General features: G+C 39.7%; 1 long non-coding RNA gene across 1 annotated transcript; it reads left to right on the forward strand.

Annotated features, from left to right (window-relative positions):
• The first annotated feature begins 9,074 nt into the window (after window positions 1-9,074).
• LOC121487251 lies at window positions 9,075-16,055 on the forward strand. The gene is made up of 3 exons (XR_005986810.1): window positions 9,075-9,164; window positions 12,751-12,905; window positions 15,997-16,055. It is a non-coding gene; the product is annotated as an uncharacterized LOC121487251 (long non-coding RNA).
• Window positions 16,056-23,412: the final 7,357 nt, after the last annotated feature.

The following is a 23,412-nucleotide window of genomic DNA, read 5'->3' on the forward strand; positions in this document are numbered from 1 at the left end:
TTCTGCCAAACATACATTTGTAAGCAAATGCTTAGAACATATTTAAAGAAAGAATGAAGACCAAACAGTTTCAAGAAAACATATTTCTTAAATACACAGACACACATCACTATGAATAATGAGTGTGCATCTCTACCCAGGGAAGAGAAAGAGAACCTTTTGTATAAGAAGTGATTGGTGAGGGAACAATCTTAGGCTGTTGGTTTGAAACTTGATTTACACTCATTCGAGGAACTGTTTCTTCAGTGTACTCATTTTATTCTCTCTTTAGGCTCATTGCACATTGGGGCAAGATAGCAAACTGTATTGATCAGAATCACAATAGGAAACAGATGGCACAAACGGGGTAAGTGAAGAGAGGAGAGCAAAGGGACAGTTTACAAAGATGTGGGCAAGGCTCAGGAAAGGTACAACATCAGGGCCAGCTAGCAATACCAGAGAGAGGCTGAAAGAATGAGAAGGAGGAGTTGTTATTTGAACCTCAGAGAAGCTCAGGTGAGAGATGCAGGGACTCAACAAAAGTCACCACACCAATCATGTCGGGCAGCTGTCCCCCAAATGTTGGCTCAGCATTTCAGGCAGCTTCAATGTCAGGGCACCTCCATACCAACACAAGTGTCCACAATCCTCATAGCAGGGGACGAGAGGACACAGAGAAGCCCACGCAGCTCTTCAATGCAGCTAACTAGAGGTGATGGGTCACTTCAATTCACATCTCATTGGCCAAAGCAAGTCATGTGGGCCTGCCTAACTATAGGGGGCTGGGGAAGAATCCTTATATGCACCCAGAAGGAAAGGAGAACTGGAAACACTGGTGAAAAACACAGCTGGCGAGGGACCCATATTCTTTTATATTATGCAGGATTCCTTTGTCTGAGAAACAAACTCTTACCCAACCTTGGGACATACTCTATGCTGTGCCGTGTCACAGTAGCCTCCAGCTACATTGAGCACCTGAATGTGATTTGAGATATGCTGTCCCTGTAAAATATACCTCAGAGTTCAAAGACTTAGCACAAAAAGAATACAAGATAGCCTATTAATGATTTTTATTATTGATTATATGTGGAACACTAATATTCTTTTAAATATTGGGTTAAATAAAAATACATTATGATTTATTCATTTTATCTATTTTTCTTTCTTAAATGTGGTTTCTAGAAAATTTTGTATGCGGCTTGTGTTTGTGGCTTGCATTATAGTGCTATTGAACAGTGCTGCTCTAGAGAGTTCTCTTGGTTCCCAAGAGGGTTTCTAATAGAAAGAGATAAAGAATTACCAATCTCTGCTAGGATCCTCTATAGGATGAATCATTATTTTAATTGCTCCTGTAGCTAATTAGCTACACAAGTGTGAAGGTCTTCTTCTTTATTTTAGCATCTAATTTAAATTCCTTTATAAAGATTCAGAATCCGTTTTTTTTTTTTTTTTCTTTCTCTCCTCCATAAAAGCAAAGCACAGGTGGTTCATAGAGACCATTATCCCATGGAGAGACTTTTTTATAAAACGTGTTTAAATGTCACTCAGTTCCATTAAAACAAAGGAGCCATTCAGCAAATGTGTTGCTTCTTAGTTTTTTACTTTCTTGTGGAAACTAATTTTGAGACTTTGACTATATTTTTATGAGGAAAGAGGGTACAGAGAAAGCTGTTAAGTTTACCTTTTCCTACATATGAAGAGTTAAAGTTGTAAGAAGTCCTCGAATTCACCTGGAAATATGGTCTAACAGTAACTATCCTATGGCCTGTGCAGAGAAATGCCTCCTTTGCTCCTTCAGCTCCCTCCTTCTCCTAGTCCCAGCTCTTTGCCCTGGAGGCTGACCTGCTGGTCTGCACGGAGAGGTCTGGAATGGAGAGTTCTCATAGAGACCAGGAGGGAGGGGATCAGGGTCACAGTATCTATTCACCTGCTAGGTTTCGATAAAGGATCAATATACCTGAAGGCTGTATATTTAGAGTTGAGTCAGGAAAAGGGCATCACTCTAAAAGGAAGAATTTAATACAGAAATTAGAGTATTGACTGAGTACCACTGCTTTTCTTCATGACTTCTGATGCTAGTGTTTGCTCACTTTGCTCCTCCTTGTGGGTCTAGGAGTGGTGACAACTTTGCTGCTCTTACCCTCAGGCGACTGTCCTATCCCTTGTGATTCTCTAGTACTCCCTTGAGTACTGTGCCATCCGCACTTGATTGTAACCCTCGTAGTGGGCCTGCTGGCATCTTGTAGGAGGGCTGCGTCAAGACAAGAGGTTGTTGAGTGTCCTGGTCAATAATGAAGGACAGAGGAGCAACATTTTGAAGGTATTTCCTCAAGTCTAGGAACATAAAACAGCTTTTCCTATATTTCTGCCTGGTATTTACAATGTCTTAGAACAACGAACTCTGTAATATGCCTGAGGTAAGAAAGAAAGTTATCAAGATGCATTTTGTATGTTGCAGTTTTCTCTCTGGCAAAGAAATGTCAATATTTGAATTGCACATTAAGCTCTACACTCATCAATTCTTGGTCTTCTAAGAATATACTTGTACTTCTTTTAGATGGGAGGTTGAAATACTTCCTATGTTTCCCCACCTGTACAATGAGGGGTTTGTTTAGACTAGAGTATCTTAAATATCTCTGTGCACTAACATTCTGTAAGTTTATGATATTTTAGTCAAATTTGTAAAATATAGTTTTTTGGCCTTTTGCTCAGGAGAGGTGAAAATGCGATTGTCTTTGGTTGTCGTGAATTCAGGTTCATCCACCAAAGCCACCTCCACCATGCCGCCTAAGTTTGACCCCAAGATCAAAGTCATATATCTATGGTGCATCGGTGGTGGGGAGGTCTGTAACATGTCTGTCCTGGTACGGAAGATCAGGCCTCTGGATCTGTCTCCAAAAAAGGCTGGTGATGACATTACCAAGGCAACTGGTGGTTTGAAGTTTCTGGGGATTACAGTGAAACTGACCATTCAGAACACACAGGCCCAGCTGGAAGTGGTACCTTCTGCCTCTGCTCTGATTATCAGAGCCCCCACAAGGAACCACCTAGAGATAGAAGCAAAACACATTAAACACAGTGCAAATGTCACTTTTGATGAGCTTGTCATTGCCTGACAGATGTGGCACCGATCTTTAGCCAGAGAACTCTCTAAAACCATTAAAGAGATTCTGGGGACTGCCCCATATATGGGCTGCAATGTTGATGGCTGCCACCCTTATGAAATCATAGATGACATCAATAGGCATGTGTGTAGTACAAAGCCCAGCTAGTTAAGAGCTATGAAGGAACATGTTTCGATAAAGGATCATTTGACAACCAAAAAAAAAAAATATATATATATATGGAATAACATGATGACGTTAATGTGTAGGCTTCTCTGAAGTGCTAGGCTGAATATTTTGTGAAACAAAGTTCACCTTCCCACTTAAGAAAATCAGAGAAAAAAATTTTTAAGGATTTTATTTATTCATGAGACACACACACACACACACACACACACACACAGAGGCAGAGACACAGGCAGAGGGAGAAGCAGGCTCCAAGCAGGGAGCCCAATGTGGGACTTGATCTCCACCCACTGAGAGCCACCCAGGGATCCCAAGAGAAAATTATTTTTATTAATGCCCTTGAAAGCACCATATAAAAGAGTGCATGGTCCTAATAGCACCAAGCCAAAGTCAGAGGTCAGTGAACCATGGCCCAAGGGTCAAATGCAAACTGCCATCTGTTTTTGTAAAGTTTTATTAAAACACAAGCCATGCTGATTTGTTTATGTATTGTCTATATCTGCTTTCTCACTACCATGGTGTAGTTGAGTTGTTACAACAGAAATTGTGTTAGTCCACAAAACCTAAAATGTTTACTACCTGGCCCTTTACAGAAGTTTGCCAGTTCTTGGCTTAAGATGAGTAAGCAGCTCTCTTTAAGTAAAATTCCTATTCAGGTTTTTCAGGTGTGACATATCCCAGACTCTGATAGCGGGTAAAGGTACAAATAATTGCCCATTTTGAAAGCGCCAAAATTAAGTGCTCACTTCGACAGCACATTTACTGAAAGCACCAAAATTATAAAACTTGGTTTGTATGACACTTGAAGGGCGGCCTGGTAATCTGAGGATTTGAGCTCAATTCTATTCTTTACCAGTTTAACAATCTTGCGAGAGTTACCTAATTTTTCTTAGTTGTAACATCACATGAGATAATATGTGGAACACCTTAAATTTCTATCTGAAAGTAAAAAGTTATTAAATATTAATTTTGACGCTGCAGAAAAGGAAATTGTAAATCTCTGAAGTCAGAAGGTCGGAAAATGCATCATATGTACCTAGAGCATAACATGTAATGTTCAGTAAACAATTGCATAGCCATCTTCCCCCCATTGCCCTTAAAAAGCCACTCCTTCAGCAAAACAAACAAAAAACCCTTGAATCTCTCAGCCAGGTGACATACTAGGAATGATGCATGGAAGTGAGAAGCTCAACAGCAGAATTTGGAATGACTGCTGCCTGGCAACTGTGTACACTAGGACCCTGGCCAGGAAGATATTGGGGTTTCATAGCTCTCAAGCTACAAAAGCATCTGCAGCTGGCTCCAGGAAGAGGCTCTGAAATAGAAGCTTCCAACTATGTATTCATAGGGGACTTGATTTCTAAATGAGGAACAGACAACCTGCTGAGAAATACCTGTGTTTCTCAAATTGCAAAGCTGGAACAAAAGGGATTTAGTGATGCAGAGCAAGGAAATCCTCAGGAACAGACTAAGGTTTAAAAGGATCATCCTTATGTATTTATTTTCAGAACAATAGGGGATTTTTTAAAAAAGATTATTACAAAGAAGAGCTAATTCTTCCTTTTTGGTTGTGCAGGGTTTAAAGTCCAACAATTCACTCCTGTTTCTCTGCCTGAGCTGAATTCAACAGATAAGAAGAAAGTCTTAATGATTAATAAGCCCTCTGGAGCAAGAAAGGGAGTTTATTTTCATTTTACAGATGAAGAAACTGAGGCCCTGAGGGATCAAAACACCTATTTAAGGTCATACAGTTCTTTCATGCAGAGTGAAAATGAATTCCTGGGTGTCTGATTTCTTTCTTTTTTTTTTTTTTTTTAAGATTTTATTTATTTATTTATGAGACACACACACACACACATACACACACAGATAGAGACACAGGCAGAGGGAGAAGCAGGCTCCATGCAGGGAGCCTAATGTGGGACTTGACCCCAGGACTCCAGGATCACTCCCCAGGCCAAAGGCAGGCACCAAACCGCTGAGCCACCCAGGGATCCTGGGTCTCTGATTTCTGCTGTACTTTTTTTTCTCTAAAGCACCCTGCTTCTCCAGAACCTTCAGCTTAGGTAGACCACACTGGTCCTGCCTCTGACTTAGTGCATGATGCAGGCATGCTGGAGGATCTTTCTGTGGCTTTCTTTTGTCCTCTGTAAAATGGTTCGAATACCCATCTATCCTTCCTCATAAGGATGGTAAAACTCAACTGGCATCACAGACATGAAATTATGATTCAGTAGATATGGCAGACACTTATTCCTTTTTTTTAAATTTTTATTTATTTATGATAGTCACAGAGAGAGAGAGAGAGAGAGGCGGAGACACAGGCAGAGGGAGAAGCAGGCTCCATGCATCGGTAGCCCAACGTGGGACTCGATCCTAGGTCTCCAGGATCGCACCCTGGGCCAAAGGCAGGCGCTAAACCGCTGCGCCACCCAGGGATCCCCACTTATTCCTTTCTAATAAAATCTATTCCCTTCTTCCTTCTTAACCTGATTTTATTCCAGCAGCCATAGACCCAGTCACAGAGAATAAATCATGCTTAAACCATAGGAGCCAATGGTGGTCCCATCCCCTTTGCGAGTGATTACCCTAGAGATTGTCACGTGACCCAGAACTGGTCAGGAAGATAGAGAGGAAAGCCTGAAGAGGGGTGTGGAAGATTTTAAGAAAGTTCTGCTCTACCTGTTAAAAGGCACAAGTGGTAATGTGAAGGAAAGTTTAAGTGTCTGCAAAGGATGCTCTCAGGTGAGATGGAGGACATCATGAGTGGAACAAAGCAGATATCAGTTAAAAGCTCATTCACTTTTTCAGGAAATATTTACAGTGTGTTCACCACGTGTTAGGTACTGGGAAATACAGCAGAGAACAAGCAGACCCAATTCCCTGGTCCCGTAGAGATGACACTCTAGTGAGGGGAGACAAGATAAATAAGCACAAAATGTAGTATATTGGGGAGAAGTGTTGAAGAAACAGGGGAAGGCAGGGCTGGGAACATGAGTGATTGGGGGTTGAAGTTTTAGACAGGGCTGTGAAGGATGCTTTCACGGAGAGGGTAGTTTTGTATAAAAGCCTGAAGGAAATGAGGAAGGGAGCCCCGATGGAATTCGCAATTTAGAATCATCTTGTCAGAGGGGACAGCCAGGTGGTTGATGTGACTGGAGTAGAGTAAGCAACATGGGGAAGGATAGAAAGTGTGAGCAGTGGTATCAACTGCAGGTCATCTGGAACCTTGAAGCCACTATGGGTCTTTGTTTCTTACTCTGAGTCACAGTGGAATCCATTGGAAGATTTTGAACAGGGAGATGACAGGATCTGACCTTCATTTTAGCAGGATCATTCTGGTAGCTTTGTGCAAATAGACTGAAGAGGTACAAGGGCAGAAATAAACCACTTGGGAAGATATTTATAATACAAGTGAGAGCCACTGGTGGTTTTGGCCAGAGTGGTAGTGGAAATGTAAGAGGTGGTCCAGATTCTGGATGTATTTTGAAGATGGAGTTGAAGGGACTTGTTAAAGATCAGAGTAGGGTTTGAGGGAATTGAGGACAACTGAGGTTTGGGGTTTTAGCACCTGGGATGGTGGAGTTGTCATTTACTCATTGGGAAGACTGGGAAATGTATGCTTTGGGAGCAATGTCAAAAACTTGCTTTTTGGGCAGCCTGGGTGGCTCAGCAGTTTAGCATCACCTTCAGCCCAGGGTGTGATCCTGAGACCCAGGATCAAGTCCCACGTCAGGCTCCCTGCATGGAGACTGCTTCTCCCTCTGCCTGTGTCTCTGCCTCTCTTTCTCTCTGTGTCTCTCATGAATAAATCTTTAAAAAAAAAAACTTCCCTTTCATCTTGTCTGAGATGCTGAAAATTAGTCATCAAAAAGGATATTTCATGTAGGCAGTTAGATAACAAGTTCAACAAATTAGGCATTAATCAAATGGAAGAAACACCAAAAATGTGTCTTAGGGAAGCATCTGGCTCATTGTGTAAAAAGCAGGGTGATTTCTTCAAGCCTGTTTCCTCATCATTGAAATGGAAGTAACAGCCAGTGTTGTGTAGGTTTAAGAAGAAGATAAAAGTACCTAGTACTGTGCTTTAAGCAACAAAAAACAAGTAATATTCTTTCATTCATTCTCCTACCTGACTGTAATCTTCAAGAAATTAAGCCTCTTGACCTACTAGCTAATTTTCCTTGGTCTAAGAATCAAAGAATACCTGAGTATTTGTGATGGGCTCAGTGACTTAAAATTTCTGAAAGCCATTGTATGGGCCTGGGGTAAAGATCTAATTTCTATTTATTTATTTATTTATTTTTAAGATTTTATGTATTCATGAGGGATAAGAGAGAGAGAGAAGCAGAGACACAGGCAGAGGGAGAAGCAGGCTCCATGCAGGGAGCCTGACGAGGAACTCGATCCCGAGACCCCAGGATCACGCCCTGGGCCGAAAGCAGGCACTAAACCACTGAGCCACCCAGGGATCCCTAATTTCTATTTTATAGAAGAGGAAACAGATTTAGGAATAAGTTAACTTTCCCAAAGTCACACAGCTAGTGACACCTTTGAAGATTGGTTTTTCCATTATTTTGAACCTAATAATTGCATATTTAAGGACATCCTCAACTATCTTTATTATTTACGAACACCAATTCCAAAATGTGACCATTTTCTCTCCATGTTAACAAATCATTTTTGGGAAGAATTTCTCAAAATGTTTTTAGAGGACACAGATCTAGAAGGGGAATTCTTACCTATGCTAGCAACCAATTGAGCAAATAGGGATGTTTCGTAATGAATGATGGTAACCCCCTGGGTTTACACCTTTGGAAAATATCCACATGACACATTCCCTACTGATTAATTGACATCTCCAGTCTTTAGTTTATCTAAAGTGAGAGTAATACAGTTTTTAGCAAATTGCATATTGATCAGAGAGATATTACTGAACTATGATTTGATCTTTTGGTGTTAGGAGCCCAGTTCTAGGACAAATTTAATATAAGAACAATGTTATCGCAATGCTTGGATTTCAGTTTAATCCTGAGTCAGTTCTGAGGTCCAGAGGGCTTGTGGCGCTGATGGTTTGCTAGATTAGGAAGTAGTTTTTGAACCATGAGAGCTAAATTGTGATTATGAAGGTGACAGTTGTGATCAAGTCCATATATGGACCTATTCATGTAGGCTAAATTATAAAGCAGGTGAAGAATGCGGTGTCTTCCCTTTCCTTCCACCCCTGCCCCTCTCTCTCTGAATCTTCCACAAATCTACTTTACAAAGTGACCTTTACTTTATGAGTGTTTAAAACTCCAACCCATTATTAGTAAAATTAAAAGAACTTAGCAATCTGGAAGAAAAGTACAACAAAGGATAGTTATAGTTCTCAATGGATTATTCTTTTTTTTTTTAATTTTTATTTATTTATGATAGTCACAGAGAGAGAGAGAGAGAGAGAGAGAGAGAGGCAGAGAGAGAAGCAGGCTCCATGCACCGGGAGCCCGATGTGGGATTCGATCCCGGGTCTCCAGGATCGCGCCCTGGGCCAAAGGCAGGCGCCAAACCGCTGCGCCACCCAGGGATCCCTCAATGGACTATTCATACAAGTCCATCATAAACAGCAAAATCCCAAAAGATGAATAGGTACAAAGGACATAAGCCAACAATTCATAGAAATAATACATTCCTAATAAGCACACAAAACATCCACAGACTCACTAGTAACCAACCACAGAGACTTCAGCTGAAAAAAACAATATCACTTTTCACCAAATTAGACAAGGTTTTAAAATAGTATTCAATGTCTCTATAGGATGAAGTTGGGATTCCATTCAGTGTTTGTGGCGGTATAAGTGGCAATAAGACTTTCCGGGAAGTGATCTGGCAACGTGCAACAGCAGCACAAACCATGTGTGTATGCTCAGATCCTATAATTTTATTTGTGTGTGTGTTTTTAAGTTTTATATGAATTCCAGTTAGTTAACACACAGTGTAATATTAGTTTCAGGAGTGCAGTATAGTGATTCAGCACTTCTATCCATCACCTGGTGCTCATCACAGTAAGTGCCCTCCTTAATTCCCATCACCTATTTTCCCCATCCCCCCCCCTTCTCTGGTAACCATCAGTTTGTTCTATATAGTTAGGAGTCTGTTTCTCGATTTCTCTCTCTCTCTCTCTCTCTCTCTCTCTCATTTTCCCTTTGCTCATTTGTTTTTTTTCTTAAATTCCTCATGTAAGTAAAACCACACAGTATTTGTCTCCCTCTTATTCTTAATTATTCTACTTATTTCCCTTTAGCTCCATCCATGTCATTGCAAGTGGCAAGATTTCACTCTTCTTTGTGGCAGGGTAATATTTCATTATATATATATATATATATATATATATAACATTATATATATAATGCAATCTCTATCAAAATATCAACAGCATTATATATGTACTATATATATATAGTAGTATATATTTATATATATATATAGTATCTTTACCCATTCATCAGTCAATGGACACTTGGGCTATTTCTATGGTTTGATTACTATAGATAATGCAACTATAAACATCGGGGTGCATGTATCCCTTTGAATTAGTATTATTGTATTCTCTGAGTAAATACTTAGTGGGGCAGTTGCTGGATCATACAGTAGTTCTATTTTTAACTTTTTGAGGAAACTCTATACTGTTTTCTGCAGTGGCTGCACTAGTTTGCATTACCACCAAGAGTGCAAGAGGGTTCCCCCTTCTCCACATCCTGACCAACACTTGTTTCTTGTGTTGATTTTAGCCATTCTGACAGTGTGAGGTGAACTCTAATTGTAGTTTTGATTTGCATTTGCCTGATGATGAATGATGTTGAGTAGCTTTTCATGTGTCTGTTAGCCATCTGTTGTCTTCTTTGAAAAAATGTCTATTCATGTCTTCTGCCCATTTTTTAATTGGAATATTCTTTTTTAGGGGGGTATTGAGATTTATAAGTTCTTTATATATTTTGGATATTAACCCTTTATCAGATATGTCATTTGCAAAAATCTTCTCCCATTCTGTAGGTTGCCTTTTAGTTTTGTGGATTGTTTCCTTTGCTGTGCAGGAGCTTTTTCTTTTGATGTAGTCTCAATAGTTTATTTTTGCTTTTGTTTTCCTTATCTCAGGAGACATTGTCTAGAAAGTAGTTACTATGGCTAATGTCAAAGAGATTACTGCCTATGTTCTCCTCTAGATTCTGATGGTATCCTGTCTCACATTTAGGTCTTTCATCCATTTTGAATTTATTTTTGTGTATGGTGTAAGGAAATGGCCAGTTTCATTCTTCTGCATGTGGCTGTCCAGTTTCCCCAACACCATTTGTTGAAGAGACTCACTTTTTCTCATTGTATATTCTTTCCTGCTTTGTTGTAGATTAAACTGATCATATAGTTGTGGGTTCATTTCCAGCTTTTCTATTCTGTTCCAATGATCTATGTGTCTGTTTTGTGCCAGTACTATACTATTTTGATCACTACAGCTTTGTAATTTAATCTGAAGTCCAGAATTGTTATGCCTCCAGCTTTGTTCTTTTTTTTTTTTCCAAGGTTGCTTTGGCTATTGGGGGTCTTTTGTGGTTCCATATGAATTTTAGGATTGTTTGTTCTAGATCTGTGAAAAATGCTGTTGATATTTTGATAGAGATTGCATTACAAGTGTAGGTTGCTTTGGATAATATAGACATTTTAACATTATTTGTTCTTTCAACCCATGAGCATGGAATGTCTTTACATTTCTTTGTGTCATCTTCAATTTCATCAGTGTTTTATAGTTCTCAAGGTACAGGTATTTCATCGCTTTGGTTAGGTTATTTCCCAGGTATCTTACTTTTGGTGCAATTGTAAATGAGAGTGATTTCTTAATTTCACTTTCTGCTACTTCATTATTGGTGTTTAGAAATGAAATAGAAATGAAATAGATTTCTCTATATTGACTTTGTATCCTGCAACTTTACTGAATTTTTTGATTGTCTCTACAAATACATTAAGACTTAAGGAAAAAGATATTCATTAAGGTTATTTATAAAGCAAAGTTTAAAAAACTAATATCCATGAGTAAATGTTTAAATTATGTTTAGGCATATGGTATACTCCATGTCATCATGGGATGCCTTAGAGACTTATAATAATGCAGAAAAGATGATAGAGTAAAGGCAAGAAATAGGACTTCTACAAGATTGTCTTACTTATATGAAAAATATATGCATAGAGGGCATCCTGGGTGGCTCAGGGGTTTAGCGCTGCCTTCAGCCCAGGGCCTGATCCTAGAGATCTGGGATCAAGTCCCACGTCGGGCTCCCTGTGTGGAGCCTGCTTCTCCCTCTGCCTGTGTCTCTACCTCTCTCTCTCTCTCTCTCTCTCTCTCTGTGTGTGTGTGTGTCTCTCATGAATAAATAAATAAAATCTTTAAAAAAAAGAAAGAAAAAGAAAAATATATGCATAAAAATACATTTCATCATATTTCCTTTTACTGTTTATAGTTGCTGATATTTAGCTGTTATACCAGGCAATTGCTCAAGTGTCCCCCTGTGCCAGACCCTGCACTGAGCATTTTCAGATATTCTCTTTTAAACAGTAACCAGAAGTTGAGATTTTTATCTTTTTTTCCTAACCCTTACCACTAATGCTTTTATTTTTTTAGCACAGACTGTTACAAGTGGGAAGACTGGTTCCCATACTTAAAAAGGTTTATTGAAGCATATTTTATATATCATAGAATTTATCCATTTCAAGTGTGCAATTCAGTGATTTCTAGTGACTTTACTGAGTGATGCAATCATCACCATAATTCAGTTTTAGAACATTTTTATTCCCACAATATGATTCTTCATGACCATTTATTGTTAATCCTCAGTCCCCCTTCCAGCCTCAGGCAACTGCAAATCTACTTCCTGTCTCTATAAACTTGCCTTTCCTGGACATTTAATATGAATGGAATCACATAACATCTAGTCCTTTGGCCTTTTGTATCTGACTTCTTTCACTTAGCAAAACATTCTGGAGTTTTGTGCATGCCATAGCACATGTTGATAGTTTATTGATGAATAAATCTTCAATTGTTTGAATACAGCCCTGTTAACCCTGGTTATCCATTCACCAGATAATGGGCATTTCTTTTGTTTCCCAGTTTGGGGATATTATGAATATACCCATTTTTCAGGCTCAGTAACACCCTGGATTGCACAGCTACTCAATGTCAGAGCCAGAGTTTGGATCCAAGCTTATCCAACTCCAAAGACCAACCACTCTATTTATTGCTAGACATTAGAATAAGGTGATTAATTCTTTCCCTTCATATTTTTTGTCTCTATACAGTCTACAATGCATATTTTGTAACTTAAAACTTTGAAAGAAGTTTTTAAATATCTTTAAACCGCAAGCAAAATAATGGTGATATGTTATCTGTTCCAGAAGCAGATATATTTTATAGACAAAACGTTAGCTTTATTCCTTCAGTAAAACTGTCCAATTTCAGTCCTCAACAAAGGATCAACCAAAGATGGGACCATGGCAGCAGGCTATCCAGAAGTACTTTGAAAGTTTATCTCCAGCCCTAATGGAAGGCTCCTGGATTCTGTGTGCTCACCCCTGCTGTGGACTTGCTGCAGGACCTCCAGCCAGGATCATCAGGTACCCTGTGCTTCTGTTTCAGGTGATCACTGAAGATGGGGCCAAACCCAACTGAGTGACAGTAGTAAAAATGTCTCTCAATGAAAATATTTTGTAGCCAATTGGTTCTTTCTGACGTTAGACAGTAGCTGAATAAATCCTGATATTTTAACTGTCCTTTTGTCTTTCAATGATTTGGCATGTTTTACAAACTATTGGCATTTTCCTGTATCTCTTTTCTATCACAAAGATACACAGTTTAATTACATTTGAAAATACACGAAAGGGTTCTTGACATCACTAATCAGCTGGGGAATGCAAATCAAAACCACAAGGAGATGTCACCTCACACCTGTCACAGCAGCTATCATCCAAAAAAGACAAGAAATGAGTGTTGGAAGGATGTGGAAAAAAGGGAGCCCTGGCACACTGGTGGCAGGAGAGTAAATTGGTGCAGCCACTATGGAAAACAGTATGGAAGCTCCTCAAAATATTAAAAATAGAACTACCATATGATCCAGCGATCCCATTTCTGGGTGATAAAGATCACTATCTTGAAGAGATATCAGCACTCCCATGTTCAATGCAGCATTATTCACAACAGCTAAGATAATGGGAATAATCTGTGTCCATAACAGATAAATGGATAAAGATGTCTTAGTTGCATATAAGCACACAGTGGGTTATTATCTAACCATGAGAAAGAAGGAAATTCTGCCATTTGTGACAGCGTGGATGAACCTTGCATTAGTTTAAGTGAAGTAAGAGAAAGAGAAATACTGTATGATATCACTTATATGTTTAAGCTAAAAAGGCCAAACTCAGAAAAACAGAGAGTGAAGTTGTGGTTACCAAGGGCTAGGCAGGTGATGGACACAGGGAGATATTGGTCAAAGGGTACAAACTTACAGTTATACAATTAATAAATTCTGGTGATCTAATGTCCAACATGGTGATTTTAGCTAATAATACTGTATCATATACTTGAATGTTGCTAAGAAAGGATCTTAAGTGTTCTATCCACAATAAAAGGTAATTGTGAGACAAGATGAAAGTGTTAGCTAATGCTATGGTGGTAATCATTTTGTGGTATATTAACATATCAAATAAACATGTTGGATACCTTAAACTCCCACAACCCTACATGTCAATTGTAATCTCAATAACATTGGGGCAGAGGAGGAAAATACAGGTCGTTGGGTATGGTAGCCAGCCCCTAGGATGGGGCCCCCATCTCCAGACATTCACACTCTTGAATAGTCTCCCACCACTTTATAGCAGAATGGGTCTTGTGTGAACAACAGAATGTGCAAAACTGGTGTATAACTGCAGAGACTAGGTTGTAAGACTGTGCGTGCAGACTGTGCCTTAGCCTCTTCCTTCTTCTCTCATCACTGGTTCTGAGGAAAGTCATGTCACAATCAGTTTTATGGAGAAGCTTTGTAGTGAAAAACTGAAGCCTCCTGCCAAAAGCCATAGGGGTGAGACTTGGAAGAGATCTCCCCCCAGTCCCAATCCAGTCTTCAGAGACTGCAGACCTAGCTGCCACCTTCACCATAACCTCCCTGGATGGAGATTTTGAGTTAGAGCCAACCAACCAGCTCAGCTCTTCCAGATTCCTGGCCCTCAGAAATTGCAAAAAAAAATTATCAATGTTTGTAGTTTCTGGAGCTAAGTTTTGGGGAAATTTGTTTTTTATCAACACATAAATAAAACTTAGGGGAAATCAACCTATTATTTCACAACCTATAAATTACTGCTAACATTTTGGTATGTAATCTTTGTCTCTGTTTTTCTGTACTTAAATAGGTATCAAATGTGAATATAGAAGCTGCTGTGGAAAACAGTATGGCATTTACTCAAAAAATCAAATAGAAGTACCATATTATTCAACAATTCCTCTTCTAAGTATATACCCAAAGGAATTTTTTTAAAAAGATCTTATTTATTTATTCATGAGAGAGAGAGAGAGAGAGAAACAGAGGGAGAAGGAGGCTCCCTGCAAGGAGCCCCATGTGGGACGCAATCCCGGATCCTGGGATCAGGCCCTGAGCTGAAGGCAGACGCTCAACCGCTGAGCCACCCAGGTGTCCCTACCCAAAATAATTAAAAGCAGGGATTCAAACGGATATCTGTAGACCCATGTTCATAAGCAGCATCATTCACAATAGCGAAGAAGTAGAAATAACCCAAGTGTTTATTGACGGAAGGGTGGATCAACAAAATGTGGAGTATACGTACAATGGAAAATTACTCAGACTTAAAAAGTAATGAAATTCTGATCTATATCTGTGCTATAACACAAATGAAACTTGTTGACATTATGCTAAATTAAATAATTCAAATGCAAAAAAACCTAAATATTGTATGATTCCACTTATACAAAGTGTCTAGAATAGTCAAACTCATAGGGACAGAAAGTGGAATAATGAGGAAGGAGGTAAAGGGGAGTTCTTGTTTAAGTGGGTATAGAGTTTGGGATGAGGAAAAATTTCTGAGGATGGATAATTATGATGGTTGCACAAAAATGTGAATTTATTCAATGTCACTGAATTATAGACTTAAAATGGCTAAAATGATACATTTTATGCTATATATATTTTACCACAATAAAAGTGTATTAATACAAATTAATATCAATTTGTAACCTATCTTAATGAAGGCTCTTAAAAAATTTAAAAATAGAACCGTCCTATGATCCAGCAATCATACTTCTAGGTATTTACTCAAAGAATGCAAAAATACTAATTCAAAAGGATATATGCACCCTGATGTTTACTGCAGCATTATCTACTATAGCTACAATAGCCAAACTACGGAAACAGCCCAAGCAACCATCAACTGATGAATGAATAAAGATGTGATATATGTGTATATATTACAGTGGAATATCAGCCATAAAAAAGAATGAAATCTTGCCATTTGCAATGACATGGATGGACCTAGAGGCTATTATGCTAAGTGAAATAAGTCAGTCAGAAGAAGACAAATATCAAACGATTTCAACTCATGTGGAATTTAAGAAATAAAACAAATGAGCAAAGGGAAAGAGAGAGAGAGAGAGAAAAAGGCAAAACGAGAAACTGACTCTTTTTTTTTTTTTTTTTGTTAGATTTCATTTATCCATGAGAGACACAGAGAAGCAGAATCCCCGCAGGGAGCTGGATGTTGGCCTCAATCCTGGAACCCAGGGATCACACCCTGAGCCAAAGGCAGATGCTCAACTGCCGAGCCACCCAGGTGTCCCAAGAAACAGATTCTTAACTATAGAGAACAAATAGGTGGTTACCAGAGGGGAGGTAGGTGGGGGTGGGTGAAATAGGTGATGGGGATTAAGGAGGGCACTTGTTGTGATGAGCATCAGACGATGAATGAAAATGTTAAATCACTATATTGTACACCTGAAACTAATACAGCCCTGTATGTTAACTAGCTGAAATTAAAATAAAAACTTAAAAAATCATAACTAACCTTTGTATTCAGTATCATGAACATCCTTCTATGTCAAGTAGAATACATTATTCTTAATGCCTGAATAGTAGTGCATTTGATGGACAGTTTCTGACCTGGGTTTGAGGAAGTCAAAGAACTTTGAGTTACGACCCACTGACTTCTCCAGCTAGGTCTCTTATTTGCTTATCCCTGTCTCCTTTTCTAGATTTGTCTCTCAGGTTTTTTACTGCAGAATTCAAGAGACTTCCTCTGTAAAAGGTCAGAGATTCCTCAATAAACAAACAAACAAACAAGTAGAGGATGGGAGGACTCATTTAACATCCTCTTTCTCACAGATTTATTCTTTCTTGCCTTACTTCCTGCATGCCTAGTCTATCAAGTATTGTGAGACAGAAGCCCATAAATAATGAAAAGGCATTAAATAAATCTATTTGTTGTCTGGTTGTTTCTTTAGTCTTCCTTTATTACAGGTCTGTTGCTCAACTTTATCCATGTTAGCAACTTTCGCTTATTGATTATTTTATCCCCTTCTCTGGCTAAATGAAAAGCTTTCATTTATTTCTCCCTAATTAGCTTGGGCTTTTCTTGCCAATAAAGTGCCACTTGCTGCTGTTTAGAATCTTACCACACTTGTAAGGCTCATTCTGAGCACATTCCTTCTGTGCTGATGTGCAATTATGGGTCAGAAGGAAGAAATGCTAATGCAGTCCTGAGAGATCTGATCTTGGTTCTAGTTGTTACCTTGATGACAGAGGCACCTTGGCAGGATGACCGTCTGGGATCTCTGCTGAGAGGCTGGATAGGAATAGATTTGAGGGACTGTACTTTGAAAGCTGCTTGTATGAGCAAAGAGACTTCAAAGAGATTTTTCTGAAATTTCACTTTTGGGTTTGTGAATGTAGTGTACAGGTGAAGTTGACCATTTGTTTGAGGCTGCGCCTCACAGGAGGGATATATCCTCATAGGGTCATCACAGGGCAAGGGAATATTTCTTTCCATCATATCTCATTTTGCAGGTTCAGAAATCTGATTTTATCAGAGGTTTGTAACGTGATTTATTCATCTTCCAAACTTGTAAGAGCCTGATTTGTGGAAAAAGGGGAAAAGAGAGGAAGAAGAAAGAAAGAAAAAGAAAGAAAGAAAGAAAGAAAGAAAGAAAGAAAGAAAGAAAGAAAGAAAGAAAGAAAGAGAAAGAGAAAAAGAAAAGGAAAGGAAAAGGAAAAGTTAACATGAGAATTTCCACTCAATAGCACTTATCAGGTAGGCCAGGTCAATACTTTTCCTTCTCAATAGGGAATTCTCTTTTTCCCTTCTTGAGTTCAGATTTTGGGTTCTGAAGTCAGACCACCAAACGTACAATAGTTTGTGATGTTGGGGAAGCTACCTGAACCTCAATTTCCTCCCTCATAATATGGAAGAAGTGACTATATCGTAAGATCGTGAGGCATAGATATAAAACAGTACATAAAACACCTAGCTCAGTTATTAGTAATGTTCATAGTAAGTTCCTCATCCCTTTTTCCTCCTCCAAGATGGCATTAAGGAATTTATAATCAAGTCATAAATACCCAGGGCACCCACTCAACAAGCTGCACGCTGTTGCCTGCACAGTTCAGCAGATGTGTGGGACTTGTACCATGGCAGGCACAGAGGAGGATACACGGTGATTCAGTATACTTCCTGCCCTCCAAAGACACGTGTGCATACACACAAGCCCACAAAATCTGTGTTCAAAATCTGTGAGGCTTAAAGTCTCACCAAAGTGTGAGTCCTGGGCCTCTGACAGCCTCATGGGAAATGACTGCACTTTCCCCGACCCGTGGCAGGCACTGTAGGTAGGTGGAAAAAAGTCTCTTGCATATATGTGCAAGGCCTTATTTATTCATACATGAATGCAAAGTTTTAAGGAAAACTTTATAGTGTATAATTTAAGGAAAAAAGAATAACTCTCAAATAGAAGCTTCTTCATTGTACTTTTGATCTTTGTAAAGAAAACAGATAAGAAAAAATAAAGAAGACAGATGATGAGTAAAGCTATCATGTGGGGATAGGAAGTTTATTGATAAAAACAAATAGCCACTTCAGTGGCTTAGTGGTTAAGCATCTGCCTTCGGCTCAGGGCATGATCCTGGAGACCCGGGATCGAGTCCCACGTCTGGCTCCCTGCATGGAGACTGCTAATCCCTCTGCCTGTGTCTCTGCCCTTTCTCTCTGTGTCTCTCATGAATAAATAAATAAAATATTAAAAAAAATGATGGGGTGGTCTCTTCCTTTTTGAGGTATGTTTGGTGGGAACCCCGGCCCTCAGCATAGGAATCGTAAGGGGTGTATCATGATTATAAACAAGGGGTTTTGCTTTATGGAATCTTTTTTTTAATGTTTTTATTTACTTGTTTTAGTAATCTCTACACCAATGTGGGGCTCGAACTCACGACCCCAACCCCAAGATCAAGAGTTTCATGCTCCCCCAACTGAGCCAGCCAGGCGCCCCACTTTATGGAATGTTAAAGTAGCTGAGCTCTCAATCAGCCAACTGCCTCCCAGTCTCAGCATCAGCTATGCTGCTGCCTGAATGACTTTACGATTCTGTGTTCTTGTTAGCTTAGTTATGGTATCTCTTGCTGACTGATCTGTGTTCTGGGGATGGGGTTTCCATTTGTCCTGGGGCCTATACCCTTATATGAGTGGCCAAGGAGGCAAACTGTACTGTCTGCCAAGGTATTTTGATTGAGTGATTTGATGTCCTTAGATGTAAATTCATTGCTCTTAAGCAGTACTAATGCTCACTAAGTGCTACACCGTATCACCACTTTACTTTCTGCCCTATCTCCTGAAGGTGTTTGAGTTTTTCATCCTAGCCTTAGAGTAATCAAAGCCTTTACAATCTTGCTGAATCCTACCTCTCTAGCCCCATCACTGAAGAAATTCCTACCCTAGTAACAGCTTGATAGCCTACCTCTCTAGCCCCATCACTGAAGAAATTCCTACCTCTCTAGCCCCATCACTGAAGAAATTCCTACCCTAGTAACAGCTTGATAGCTGATATTACCTAAGGGATAGCCCAAGGTCTCTGTGACTTTGCCAGGTCTTTCCCTCTCGGGTAGAATGCCCCTCCTGCCCTTATTTTCAACCTAGCCAATCTCGACTGCTCCTTCAGATCTCCATTTGGACATTGCCTCTGTGAGGCTTTGGTCCCTGAGTCTACCCTGCCCCCTCGCTAAAATTTGTCAAACCTCCCCCCGAAGCACTTGTTGTCTGTACTCCAAGCATAGTGTGGTTATTGGAAAGCAAATATGCCACAACCATTTCAGAATTTCCTTAGAGGCAAAAACCAGGTGTTCTCTGTTTTTTCCTCAATGTAGGATCCTTTGTGGCATTGAATCCTTTCTGGGGTATCTATTATGTATGGAGTCTCAAAAGATAACAGATGATGGGTTTCCCTATCTCAGACCAGGACAGGGGTGTGAGGCCAGTGAGCAGAATCTCTCTTGGTTCTCAGCCTGTTCCAACACAGTCCTTTGCCACTGCCAGGTGGAGCACTTATGAGATTCCCCACTCCTCCAGGGCGCCTGACATCCTCTGCTCAGGGAAGGGAGAGAAAGCATAAAATATTCTCCTTAGTCTTTATGCTTTGTTTCCTTGATAACAAAGGATTGCCAGGAACAGGTCTGATCTCCCAATGTTAGACTTAGGGGAGCCTCCTGGATCTACTTAGTACCAAACACTCTCTTTTGTCTGGCTGTTGCCCAAACTGTTCTTGCCCAGGTGCACATAACCACTTGGGTGGGTGGCCACCCCTAGTGATTTTAAGTTACAGGAGAGTAGAAATACGTGAATCTCGTTGCTCCAGGAAATCCAGTTATCCTTCCAGTTCTAAAATAAAATCTGGCGGATGTTTGTTAGAGACTTCATTATTCGTTCTTCAAAGGAAGGAAGAAAGATTAAATGCTATTTACATACCTACAACTGGGATAGGCAGACATTTGGGCTTTGGAATAAGCAATGGTCTGGGGAATTTTGAAGGAGAGACAATCAAGGAAATTGCAACTCTTTCAGCTTCAAAATTGAAGCATCAATTAGAGAAGAAAGTAGAAGTGGAGAGAATGTCTATTGTCTAATTCAAGGCTGATGGACTTCCTAAGTGTTTTAGACTAGAGCAAGCCCACATTTGAAGAGTACTCTGAGCTCTTTAAATAATAGTTCACATATATTAGACATAATCAAATATGTAGTCACTTAAGGAGGTTAAACTCTTTTTTTTCTCTTTCAAAATTCTCTGTGTTGGGGTTTAAAAATACCAAGTGACGGCAGAGTCCCTGCAAAAGGATTGCCATTGCTTTCTTTCTGTAATGGTCTATAAAAGTTGCAACTAAAATAAAATTGTGTGCAAGCTAAGACTTTGCCCAGCTTAGATTCTGGCTATGTTGGAATATTTGAACCCAAGACCCAGTATGCAATGCGGGCAGTCCTCCTGTTCATTTCCTCCTGTGGATATTTTCCCCTCTGTTTTGAAATCAGAAAAGGAAATCCAATCCTGAGGGTTCCATTCCTGGCATATTTATGCCCCAGGCAGATTGAAGGTGTAAAATAGACTTTGCATAAATGAAGAGACAACACGCTTTTCAGCCCAGGACAAGAAACTTCAGCTGTTGCCAAGACAACTGTAGGATTCTGGCTTCTAGACTGGCTGCCTGAGGAGCCTCTCAGAGTCCCAGCCTCCTTGGCTGTCACTCACTTTCAGACCTAATGCACAGGTCTTGGTCATGAATTCACAGTGACAAGATAGAATTATTCTACAAGCTTCCCCAAACAATGGGACCATCTCTGAATTAAAAAAAAAAAAAAAGCAGTAGGGCCTTGCAGGAACAAAATATATACAGGATATACTTCAAACATAAATAATTGAATGATACTATAGTGGCAGATAAGTGCCATTACACATTTGTCAAAATTCATAGATTAATGTCTGACATCCAAGAGTAAGCCCTAATGTAACCTATGGGCTTTGGGTCATTATGACTTGTCAGTGCAAGTTCATTAGTTGTAACAAAGGCACCTCTTTTGTAGGGACACTGATGATGTCTATGTGGGTTGTAAGGGAAAGAGCAAGGCGTATACGGGAACTCTGTACTTTCTGCTCAATTTTGCTATGGACCCCAAACTGCTCTAAATCATAACATTATACATAAATAAATAAATAAGTGGAATCACTGTGGGGTAGTGGAACAAATCTGAAGGGCTCAAAGCAAGGCTGTGCAGGAAGGCTGCACTAGTTGGAGTACCCTACAAGCAGAAACCCAGTGGGTATGAAAGACCCAAAGAATACTCTGTTGCCTATAAGAACATCGTGCTGCTCTCTGGGTGAGAAAATAATTTGGTTCAAGTAGCCTGGGAAACTAGTATCCCTGGGATAAACCATGTTTCTTATTTATATTCGTGGCTGCAATGTAGAAACATGCTGAGATTTGTAAAGGTTACAAAGGAGAGAATATGGCCTTAAGAAAGGTGATGTTTTATATAATGGTCTAATTAATGCTGATATCTATCCATCTCGGCCCCCTGCCTTGAGCCAGGAAACCTTACTCCCCCGTGTCTATCCAGGGCCCAGACACTAGGGACTATTGAGTAACCTCTTCAGGTGCGTCTGTACGTCTGCTGTTTGTTGCAGGACGCTTCCTGCTCTTTCCCAGTCCCTGGTAATAGTTTTTGTTGCAGCCACTATGATTGCCCTTGCAAAGAAGGTGCTGTGTGTAGTGGCAGGGAGTAGAGGAGATAGGTGTCAAAGTGAGGTTGAAGGGTCTCCCCACCCCAAGAAAGCAATCTTGGAAATCTTGGGGTTAAGGTGGCACATGCTCACACCTTTTCTCCCACCCAAGTGGACCTTTTTCTCACCCAAGTGGACCAGTCCAATCCAGTGTCTGTGATCTTGATCTTGACAGCCAAAAATATGACATTAGTATGAAGTATGTACATGTTGAAAATAGAAGAGTAATTAAGAGGCTGGGCTCTGGAGTCAGACTAGCCGGGGTAGAAGTTCAGTTCTATCACTTAGAGCTAGGTGGCCCTGGGCAAATTCCTTAACTTCTCGTCCCTCAGGTTCTTCATCTGTAAAATGAGGATAATAATAGCACCTCATTGTGAGTTGTGAGAATTAAATGATGTCATCTGTGTAAAACACTCAGAATAGTACCTCGCACACTGCAATCATCCCAGTTGGCTTATGGTCATGCTACTGACTTTCTGGCTTCCTCCTATTTAGACCCAGGCATGGCTATCTCACTGCTTGATATAATGCATCTGGGAATGCGAAACTGAAGCCCCAAGACAAGGAACAATATATTCTGGTACAGTGGTATTTAGTTTTAATTTCATAAACAACTGAAAAAAACAAAAAATAAAATGTTGATACTTTTATAGATGCTTGCAGTGACAAAAGAACAACCAACATAAATTGATTCAAATCCCTTTAGCACCAAACCCACTTTATGAAATCTGTTTCATGGCGTGTTTACTATAAGAGGCGAAGAAATTTTAGGTGACAAAAATCTGTCTTATAATTTAAAAAAAGACTGTGATAGTGAGAAATCCTACTATAAAGGTTGGGAAAACCTACTTTAGTTCTTGTACTATGTCTTGTATAAGAACTTGTTTTTAATCCATGAAGAGGAGATTGCCCTCTATCAACTTCCTTTATGCTCTTTGTGGGCCAAGGTTGTGCCTAGACACACTTATGAGTTGGCTCCAAGCCTGATGAACCAGTCACTGGAAAAATATAGTTCCCCCTTCCCTCTTCCTTCATGTGCTCACTTTACTAAACAAGGGGGGAAAACCCCAAAAAACTGTCCTCCTGGATCATTATTCATTGATTTTAATAGAAGTAGAGTGGGAGGTTATCTCTTGGATTTGAGTCACAACTCTACTTGCCCAAGAGGCTGTTGTTTTTATTGTAGTATTAGGTGCTTTACAGATATACATGCTAATGTTGAGTTGTACTTGTTTAATTTTTTTATTATATTGATCATTCTGTGATAATAATTTAAAATGTTTCTGAAGTTACCAAATGATTAGAAAGACA

This window comes from Vulpes lagopus, chromosome 3, assembly GCF_018345385.1.
Source record: "Vulpes lagopus strain Blue_001 chromosome 3, ASM1834538v1, whole genome shotgun sequence".
Classification (NCBI taxonomy): Eukaryota; Metazoa; Chordata; class Mammalia; order Carnivora; family Canidae; genus Vulpes; species Vulpes lagopus.